Source organism: Oratosquilla oratoria, chromosome 12 (assembly GCF_046742065.1).
Source record: "Oratosquilla oratoria isolate Oo_2021 chromosome 12, ASM4674206v1, whole genome shotgun sequence".
Taxonomy (NCBI): Eukaryota; Metazoa; Arthropoda; class Malacostraca; order Stomatopoda; family Squillidae; genus Oratosquilla; species Oratosquilla oratoria.
Genome location: NC_134788.1, coordinates 54,385,165 through 54,395,433, shown reverse-complemented (window position 1 = coordinate 54,395,433; position 10,269 = coordinate 54,385,165).

Below are 10,269 nucleotides of genomic sequence, written 5' to 3'. Positions count from 1 at the left end.
TTTCACCTGAGTTTCTGTAAGGGGTACTCTTAAAAGTTCTAGACCAGGGGTGTGCAACCTTTTTTCCCAAAGGGCCACTAGTCGCTACTCTGTTGGTATGAAGAGCCACATAACCTTACTATTTCATGTTATTTACTATGATCGAAAACATTTTATGTGAGATTATACTGATAAAGATAGATAAGTAGTTTGTTAATGATTTTATTGGAATTGGAATCACAAAAATAAGAATTGTCCGAAACAAATGTATTTTCCTTCCTATAAATGAGCAAATGAAAGGCTACCATACCTTATTATTATGGTGCACAAACATAAATAATTACTTAATATTGGTTAACTGGGATCATTATCATAAGAATGATCAAACACAGACATTTTCCTGACCATTAATTAGCAAATAAAAGGCTACCCACTCTCTGAGGCCCGCATTATAGCTTATTTATTTTTAGGAGAAAGGGAGGGCCACAATCAAAGCCTTTGAGGGCCGCATGCGGCCCTTGGACCGCAGGTTGCACAGGGCTGGTCTAGCCCGAGTAGTAAACAATTTAGTGGAGATTTACCTGTCCCAAAACAGATTACCTTGAACTAATTTCCCCCTTTGTAGGTTTTGATGCTTTCACTTTTAATGATATTGAATACAGACAACATTCTGTCCTAGCCATGGGTAGTCCCTTTTCTGCTGTGGGACATGATTTATACATGAAAATACTCAAAACGGAAAATTATATATCAGTAATGGGTAGAAATAATCTATGGTTAAGATATGTTGATGACATTATTGTAATTGTACCTAAAGAAACTAATATTAAAAGAAACTAATATTAATAACAAATGAAGAAGGTTAAACAGTATTAATGGAAACATACAATTTACACCAGAAAGAGACCAATGGAAAATTACCCTTTTTAGACACTATTATACACAGAACAAACAAAAATGTAAAGTTTTCAGTGTACCACAAACCCACCAATAAGGAAGACAACATACATTTTTATTCGGGACACAATAATAAAACAAAAAACAGGTATAGTAATAGGCTTCTACCTCAGAGCATTTCAAATATGTAATGAAGAGTTTCTGGAAGATGAAATGCATCATATCACAGAAACCTTCAATAAACTAAACTATCCAAAAGGTCTCATGTGTAAATAAGAAAATAAATAAGAAAGAGAAGCAAAGATAATGCAACAAAGAAGGTCAATATATCACAGTTCCAAACTCCAATATTGATTCACACCTAGACAAATTCCTCTTAAAATCAGGCATTATGATAGCTAGAGCATCAGGTAGCAAAGTGGGACATTTGGTCACACATAGTAATAATAACCCAACTAATGAAAACATTATTGTATATAAGATACCATGTCAAAGCTGCCCATCATCATATTTTGGAGAAACATGTCGCAGACTAGATAAAAGGTTATACGAATACAAAAATGATGTAAAAACCCACAGATTCTCTAATTCTATTGTAAGGCATATAGATAACTAAAACCACCTTCCAGACTGGGACAATAGAATTGTAATAAAGGTTCAACAAAAAGATTGAGAAAGGCATTAGAATCAGGTTATATTAACACCAATAATAACATTAACCATAGAGGTTTTCTAAGCTTAGCAAAAGCCACAAATCTATTAATAAAGAAAATATACAAATATCATGAGACTGGCAACAACCTCTCCTAGGCATCCTAAGGGATGACCTACCTGTGTATGATATGTCCATGCTGTACTTCAAAGTTAGCTTTGTGATCAAGACGCTGTGGGTCCATTATTCCTCATCAACTTCCTCCACCTTTGACATTGTGTAGTTAATTCAATATATTTGTATATATATATATATATGTATATATATATAATATATGTATATAATATATATATATATGCATTTATATATACATATATATATGTATATATATCGGGTGCGGCAGAATTATGGCAACCAAATTAAATTTGTCCTACTGCGAACATATTTTATTGCAGCAAAATAATTTTTATTATACTGAATTCTCTGTACTTTTTTGTGCTAGTTATGTTTATCTCAAGTTTGTAACGCTTAATTCCTATTTTTTTTTTCAGAATGGCAAACAAACGTAACGCAATTTTGGAGCTGCATCGTCAAGGAAAACGTCAATGTGACATTGTTCGTTTGCTCGGTGTTCGTAAAGATGTCATTTCAAAAGCAGTCAAGCGGTTCAAGGAGCTTGGTCATGAAGGCGACCGTCCAGGAAGAGGAAGAAAACGCACCGTCAACACTCCCAGGAACAGGCAGATCATCAAGAAGCGAGTCCAGCGAAATTCGAGGGTCTCCATGAGGAAAATCGCCCGTGAAACTGGCATCAGCGACCGATCAGTGCGACGAATGGCGAAACAGGAGCTCGAACTCAAGCCTTTCCAATGTGATCTGTGTGATGCAACTTTCTCAGCTAGGAGTGCTCTCAAACGACACATGATGACCCACACTAGCGAGAAGTCATTCAAGTGTGACCTGTGTGATGCAGCTTTCTCACGAAAGTATTGTCTCAAACGACACGTGGTGACCCACAGTGGAGAGTAACTAAAAGTGTGACCTGTGCAATACAGCTTAAGAAAAAAAAAACACGTAGTTACTTAACTTCCTTGCGAAAGGTCTCCTGTATTGCGTGATGACCCACGCTGGTGAGAGGTCTCTTCAATGTGACCTGGGTGACTTAACTTCCCTGTATGATGGTATGGTCAGCTCTTAAGTATTGATCCACTGTTACAGACCTGTTCAGTTGATGAGTTGCACATGTATACTGTACTATCAGTTGTAAATTTTAGTTGATTTATTATCAGTTGTGCAGTTATTTAAGTGACCTCAATACCTATTATATAATTGCATTTTTGCTTGTTTGTAAAATATTGAGTGTTCCATTAAGTGCACGAATGTTCATGTAATTATAGACATTCATCAAGAATATTAGAGAGTGGCATGACTGGTGGATATAGATATCTGCACGTCATGATCGATGCAGTTTTGTTTACCGTAGTATTGTGGAAAGCTGTCTGGTGTATACTCCATTGTTACATGTAATGTGTGTTACTGTAAATATAACTACAATAATATATTCAGCATTGTTTATTGAATCCCTACAATTAAATGAAATATTTTCAAGAGTAATATCAGATGTTTTGTTTTGTTATTTGTGCCAAGAAAATTTTGTGGTGTCAAGTAGTATTTGATTGTAGCTTTTCTGCTGTAGTACATCCTGAGAGACAATTTCATGATCAGATCAGTAGTGAAATATAGTAGGACTCCCCCATGACTTGTAGTGCCTCTGCTCTATATACACTAGTTGTTAGATTTTTATTAATATTATTGTCTTATAACTTTTATAATTGTTTATGCTGTTCTTAATATTATTTAAATTTATTTTTTATTCATTATTTTTACTTATTATTAATGCAATATATATATGCTGAGACATTCTGACAGTAAGCGGAGTAGGAAACACAAGAGTCTTATTCTTGAGTTTATTCCTACTCAAGACTAAGACTCCTGTGTTTCCTGTATATATTGGCTGATATGATTGCTCCTAGTGATGGGAGCTCTAAGAGATATATATTTTTTATCCTGTTGTGCTCTACATATGCAATAGCCAGTTTAGATTTTTTGTACGTGAACTGGTTAAATTTTAATCATTGACCTCTGCTTGTGTGCCTGGTAATTGAACCTGGTCGGCGTGTGTAAGTTTATCTATTTCTCATAATTTGGCACATTTATACTCCATTTTATTTGAGTCTTCTTCAGATGCCTCCTTTTTTCAATAGTGTTGTTTTGTGCTTCCTGTTCCTCTGAGATGCATTCATGCTGGTATTTTTGGAGTTCATTATAGTTTTCTTGTATTTGTCACTTAGGGTGGCCACACCTTTTTTGAGTGCCCTGTCCTCTGTTTTGCGCCACCTCAAATGGAACACTTTATTCTTCTTTTTGGGGCCTGTCTAAAAATATGTATTTGACTTAAATATACTAAGTCAGTGACAAGGAGCTTCATTGTATGTGCACAAGACAATGTATCAATGAAATACACGTCTAAATCTCTTAAGATGGTCAGTCTGCCGAAGGCGTCAGTGGAGGAGGGGTTGACTTTATTTCTTACAGAAATATGGAAAAGAAAGACTACATTCAATGATGAAATGGCAAACTGATTTGGACTTACTGCTAAAAACAGAAAATGTGACTTCCATGCATTTTGCACGATATGCCACATATAAAAATAAAATTAACTCTTGTAGTAGTGCTGGACCATTATTTTTGCTATTAATATGCCCAGCTCAAAAATCTTAAAATTAAAAAATAATGGCTATAGAATCCTGTAAAGTGTATCATGCCGTGAAATTTCACTATACTCGTTGCATTGAGAAATGGCCATTAGGGCGGAGCACTGGGAGTCCCACTGTGTTCCCACATATAATTATTTTATAATCTTATTTCATTTTATAATTTTATCTTATATTTTTATAATGTTTCCACATATAATTATATTATAATTTTTGTCACACACCACCACTGAGGTAAAAATCAAAGCAATGTTTTCTATACAAAGGTTTTGTTTCCTCGAGTCATAGACATGGCATATGAGCAAGAGAGAGCGATGTTTCCGCTACATCTATTCTCTGGCCCTGCCCCCCTCACACTGCATTCAGTGTGAGCCGTGCGGGCCGTGTTATCTGTGGAGATGTGGCAACACTGGGAAAGGTGTAATATATGGAAATACTCAAAACCTCTGTGAGAATATTCTAGAGCTGTATTCTATACAAACATATGGAGTACATCAAAGAACTTGTTTTTCCCATTGCAATAGGAATTGATGCTTCAAAGGTACAACAAAGTGATTCCCAATACCTCTGAGATACTTTACTTTTGAGAAGGTAGTGCACCATGTGTTACTTGACTTTTACAGCGATAACTGTGAATCATCAGAGACCATAACAAGTCAGCTAATATCTAAACTACAGGCTTCAAGTCTGGATCTGAATAAAATATATGCATACACAAAAATGGCTCGAACGTTATTCCTGCAAATTGTCTGGCTCATATTTTAGACAATGCAACAATATTTGCTATAACTAAGCTGGAAATTGATCTTGAGAATATGGTTCTCAAAGTGTATGGCCATTTCAGCACCTCAGCTAAAAGACACAGTTAAAGGAATTCTGTAAACATGCGGAGGATGTAGCTGCAGTCTGTTCCGTTATGTTGTGACTTCATGTCTTTTTCTTTTACCAGCTATTGACAGAATACTTAAGTAGAAGGAAGTTCTGAAAAGCTATTTCCAGAGCATAGGTATAGAAGAGTGTACCAAGGTACTATGGAAGTGTTTTTGGAGATGAAAGAAATATCTGTGTATCATCAGATCTATTTCTTCTTCCTCAGCCACAATATTAGAGTGTTATTTGACACTAAACATAAAAGAATACATTCAGCATAACTTCAGTATTCAAGCTAAAGTCTGAACAGATTTTTTCAGTAAACATTGAACTTAGCCAGCTTCTACCAGATGCGTGTAAGAAAAGTAAAGCAGACTTCAATGTTTGCTATGAAAGAACCATAAAGTGCTTAAGAGATGGTCATGAGATATCTGATAAGTTTCCTTAACAATGTCAAAATTGAGCGTAACAAGTGGTATACATTTTGGAGAATTCTGTGGCACAGTCAAGGCTTATAATATTCAAAATATGCATATGAATGAATTATATGAAGAGTATGGAATTGTGTAGGTCATTATCAGTAACCATAGATTTGTTTGAATCTGATGAAATCTGAGTAGTTCCTTGGATTTCATGAACACCTGAGTTGGGTTCACTATATGAGACTTTTTTCTAATTGTTTTCTCTGTTCTTGAGTAGACCGTTCTGCCCCCTATCATCCAATCTAATATTATATTCCCTATTTCAATAGATTCTCTTATCACAGATACTGGCTCTAAATCTGGTTGATTTAAAAATGGGATTAACTGTGATTTCACTAAGATCCCTAACTCAGCAGGACATATGATCATGCCCTCTTTTCTCATCGTTGCAAATCCTATCAATAAATCTCCTGGGAAAATTTGTACAACTATCACTGAAATGTGTAAGTCCCCATTTCCATATAAAATTACCTCTAATTCAACCTTATCTAATGTTTTTAACTGACTTCCTGTTACCCCTTCTAATAAGTAATGGATTGGTTCCAAGATTTTTCCTCCCGGTTTCAAGTGGTTTAAAAATTTGCTGGTTATAAGTAACAGTGACTATACATCCTGTGTAAATAAATAAATATTTGAATAGGTTTATTGAACATTCTACCCACAGTGAGGGGTCCTACAGAAGTCCTTCCAATTGTTATATCAATTTACAGTTGTCTTTGACGTTGGTGTTCATGGGTGAATACGAAAATTTGGCATTCTATAATCATGTGTCCCATGCCCTACTCTCTGGTGATACAGAAAGGTGGGTTTCTACAATGATACTCATCATGACCCTCATATTTGTAGTTTCTACAGACCGTCTCATAATAACACTATTGTGCTTTATGCCCCGTTTATTACAATTGTAACATTAAATTCTAGCATTCCTTGAAGTGCTTCTAACTCTATGTTCAGATCCTCTGTTTCTCTAATCACTCCTAGAGTTCCTATATTTTCTCTGCTGTTGCATTGCCACTGCCATTACATATGGATTAATTGCTTTAGATTCACAATAACATGTAGAAAGTAATCTCCCTTAAGTCCATGGTTTGTTTGAGATCTTTATACAGCTTTTCTTCAGTTATCTCATCACAATTATGCACCAATAGTGCAAATGCTATTAACTTAGTAATACGAGAAACTCTTATCTTGTCACTAGATCTTTCTATACAATCTGAATCCTTCAACATATAAAATCATGCCCTTAGACCATCTGTCTAATTTTTCTATATATTCTGTGTTTGATTCACTTGTCTTTACTTTTTCATCATTCTAACCAAAGACCTAATAGGATCTTGATCACACTTTGAGTTAAAAAGTTTGAAAAACGCTTTCGTGTAATCTTCATATCTGGTGATATCTTCCATTTACTGGAAGTTTGTTATAAGATTAGCCCTACACTTCTCAGGGTCTTCTTTTCCTTTTAAAAGTTGTATTCTTTTTATCGTATGTTTTTTTTCACTATTAAGGCATCTATTAAACTGAGAAACCTATTGTCTCCCACTGTATTTTCTTCCTCTGAAAACTTTAGAATGTTACACCGTGAGGTGACAATTTCATGACATAAGACACCCGTGGACATAACCTCAGTTATCAAAGTTCATTTGAATCAACTGCTTCCTTTGTAGTCCTTATATGTAGGTCAACCTCGTCTTGTGTTCCCCTTGTTCACTCCTTGTAGTCAGTCCTCATACCGGCGTGCACTGTTGCTTGTAGTTCATCCCCTTGTAGTCAGCATGTACTGCATTGTCCTGTAGTTCGATGTACTCATCTCTTCACACATCCGTAGCCATATCTCACTTCCTACTTTCTCCACTGTCATTAATGTTATTTATTACCCACTTGATCATTCAACTTATTCAACTTCTGACTGATTTCACTCAGTAATTATATTTTGCACTGTCTGGCTCCTACTTTTCACTTCACTATATTTTCTATATTAGGGGAATTAAAAGAAGCTTAATTTTTTTTTCCCGAATATTACTACACTTGGTTCTCTAAGGTGCACCAAGTGACTCCTGTCGAGACCACTCAATTTAGGTCCTACGTCTGTTCTGCAGTGACATCATGATTTCTTTAGTCCAATGATATTTAACTTTACATTTAAGAACCTCCCCTAAGGGCGTGATCTTGCAACTGTGAACCAATTGAATTTTCTCCTTCTTCACCCTTTCTCCAACCAGAATCGTTGTTACAGGTCTGTGTACTTAAGTAATCTCGAATCACACCATATTCACTTAGGTTACATCAGCAAAAGCACAACATACATGTCATCCAGGCTTCCGACCATTTTCATTACTCAAGGCAGAGAGCGAGCTTGCGAAATCTTTGCCTACAAACTGTTGTTTACCAAACAGCTGATCCAATTAAAATGAAACCCTATCTACCCCTCTTTCTACCTCACTTGTCTACCTATATCTAAAAACTTCTTACACAATTTTCTTCAACCATCTCCAATCCCTGACCCATTACCCTTTCATTCAGTTCTTGCACCATCCCATCCATGTATAAATTGAACAGCTAAGGCGACATAACACATCCCTGGTGAAGTTCCACCTTTACTTCAAACCACTCTATCCTTTTCTAATTCTAACACAGGCTCTACTACTCTCATAAAAACTCTTGACTACTCTTAACACCTTTCTTCCTATCCCATATTTCTGAAATATCTACCCTATCATAAGCCTTTTCCAAATCCATAAAGGCCCAAAAACACCCTTACCTTTTCTTAGGGTTTTCTCACATATCTGCCTTACCACAAAAATCTGATCCATGCAACCCCTACCTGTCTTAAACCCACACTGTCCCTCGCCAATTACTCCCTCTCTTCCTCTCCTAACCCTCTCAATTAAAATCATTCCATAAGCCTTCCCAACTGCACTCAACAAACTAATCCTTCTGAAAACATTACACTCACACTTGTCCCCTTTTTCCTTGTAAAGTGGAACTATACAGGAATTCCTCCAGTCCTACAGTACTCTACCCTCATTTAGACAAATATTAAACAACCTCACTCTACCCTCTTTTAGACAAATACTAAACAACCTCATTGTACCTCCCTTTTTTTAGACACTCTACATGACACCCCTCCAACCCTGCTCTCATCATTTTAATAACTGCTTTCACCTTACCTTTCCTTACTTCTCATTCTTTTTCATCATTCATAACTGTCATTTTCTTAGCACTTCCCACTGCAACTACCTTTCTTTTCCCATCTTCCTTCATATTTAGTAACTTTCCAAAATACTTTGCCCATCTTCCTCTTATTGCTGTCTCTTCCAATATTATCTCTCCATCTGCACCTTTTACCTTTTCTTCTCTACTTGATTCACCTCCTCTTCCTTTCTTAATTTCCTTCCAAAACATCTTTTTATCATTAAAAAAATTGGTCCTAGTCTTACCCCATTTCACATCAGTTCTCCTCTTTGCTTAATCTATATTATGCTTTACTTCTCTTTTCTATATACCTCTCATATGGTTCTCTCATCCCATTTTGTAACCAATCTGTGAATCCTTGCTTCTCTTCTGCAACCTTCTTTGCTTCATCATCCCACCGCTCACTACCCTTCCCTATATTTACTCCTGTCCTCCTTGTTCCACACACTATCTTTGCACACCCTGTGACTACCTCCTTGAACCATCCTTATTCCTCTTCCACTTCTAGTTCTACTCTATCTTTCACTCCCTCCCATTCCATTCTCAACTTCTTCTTGCACTTATTTTCTTTCTTATTTAAGCATTTTACTTTATGCAGCACTCCCCTACCTTCTATCCTTTTCCTCTTTCTCCATCTATCCTCCACTCTCATCTTACCTTCCACCAAAAAGTTATCTGATATTCCCCCCACTCTCCCCTTAGAACATGCACATCCAAAACTCTTCTTACTCTTCTCTTGGTTACCCCTATATAATCCATTGAAGCCATATCTACCACCCTTCCATCCACCACCCTCTCCCATGTGTACTTATGCTTGACTTTCTTAATATTGTATTTGCTATCACCAACTCTCTAGACACATCTCCACCATCATCTCTCTACTACAATTTCTTCCTGGAACTCCACATTTCCCAACCACTCTGTTTATTGGTTCATTTCCCACCCCATCTTTAAGATCTCCCAATGCCACTACACTGATATTTCTCCCTAAACTTTCTCTACACTCATTTAAATCTATAGAATAATAATAACAATTATATAAATAATAATAATAATAATAATAATAGTAATAATAATATTAATGACAACAATAGTAATAATGATCATGATAATAATAATAATGATAATGATAATAATTATCATGATATCAATATCAGAGTATAATGAAGGACACAATAGTACAGGTAACTGAAAATAAGAAATATTGTCCGATTCTTGCAAACTCTTTACTGGTTTCCATTTATTAGGAAACACCTTTTGCTCCCCCCCCCCCTTCTAACATACACAGGATTGGGGAGTAAATGAATGAATTTTGGCAGAAATAGTACCAGAAGATCACAAGTCAATCTAAAATGCTTATGTCTATCATAATATATATATATATATATATATATATACATGTATATATATATATATGCAT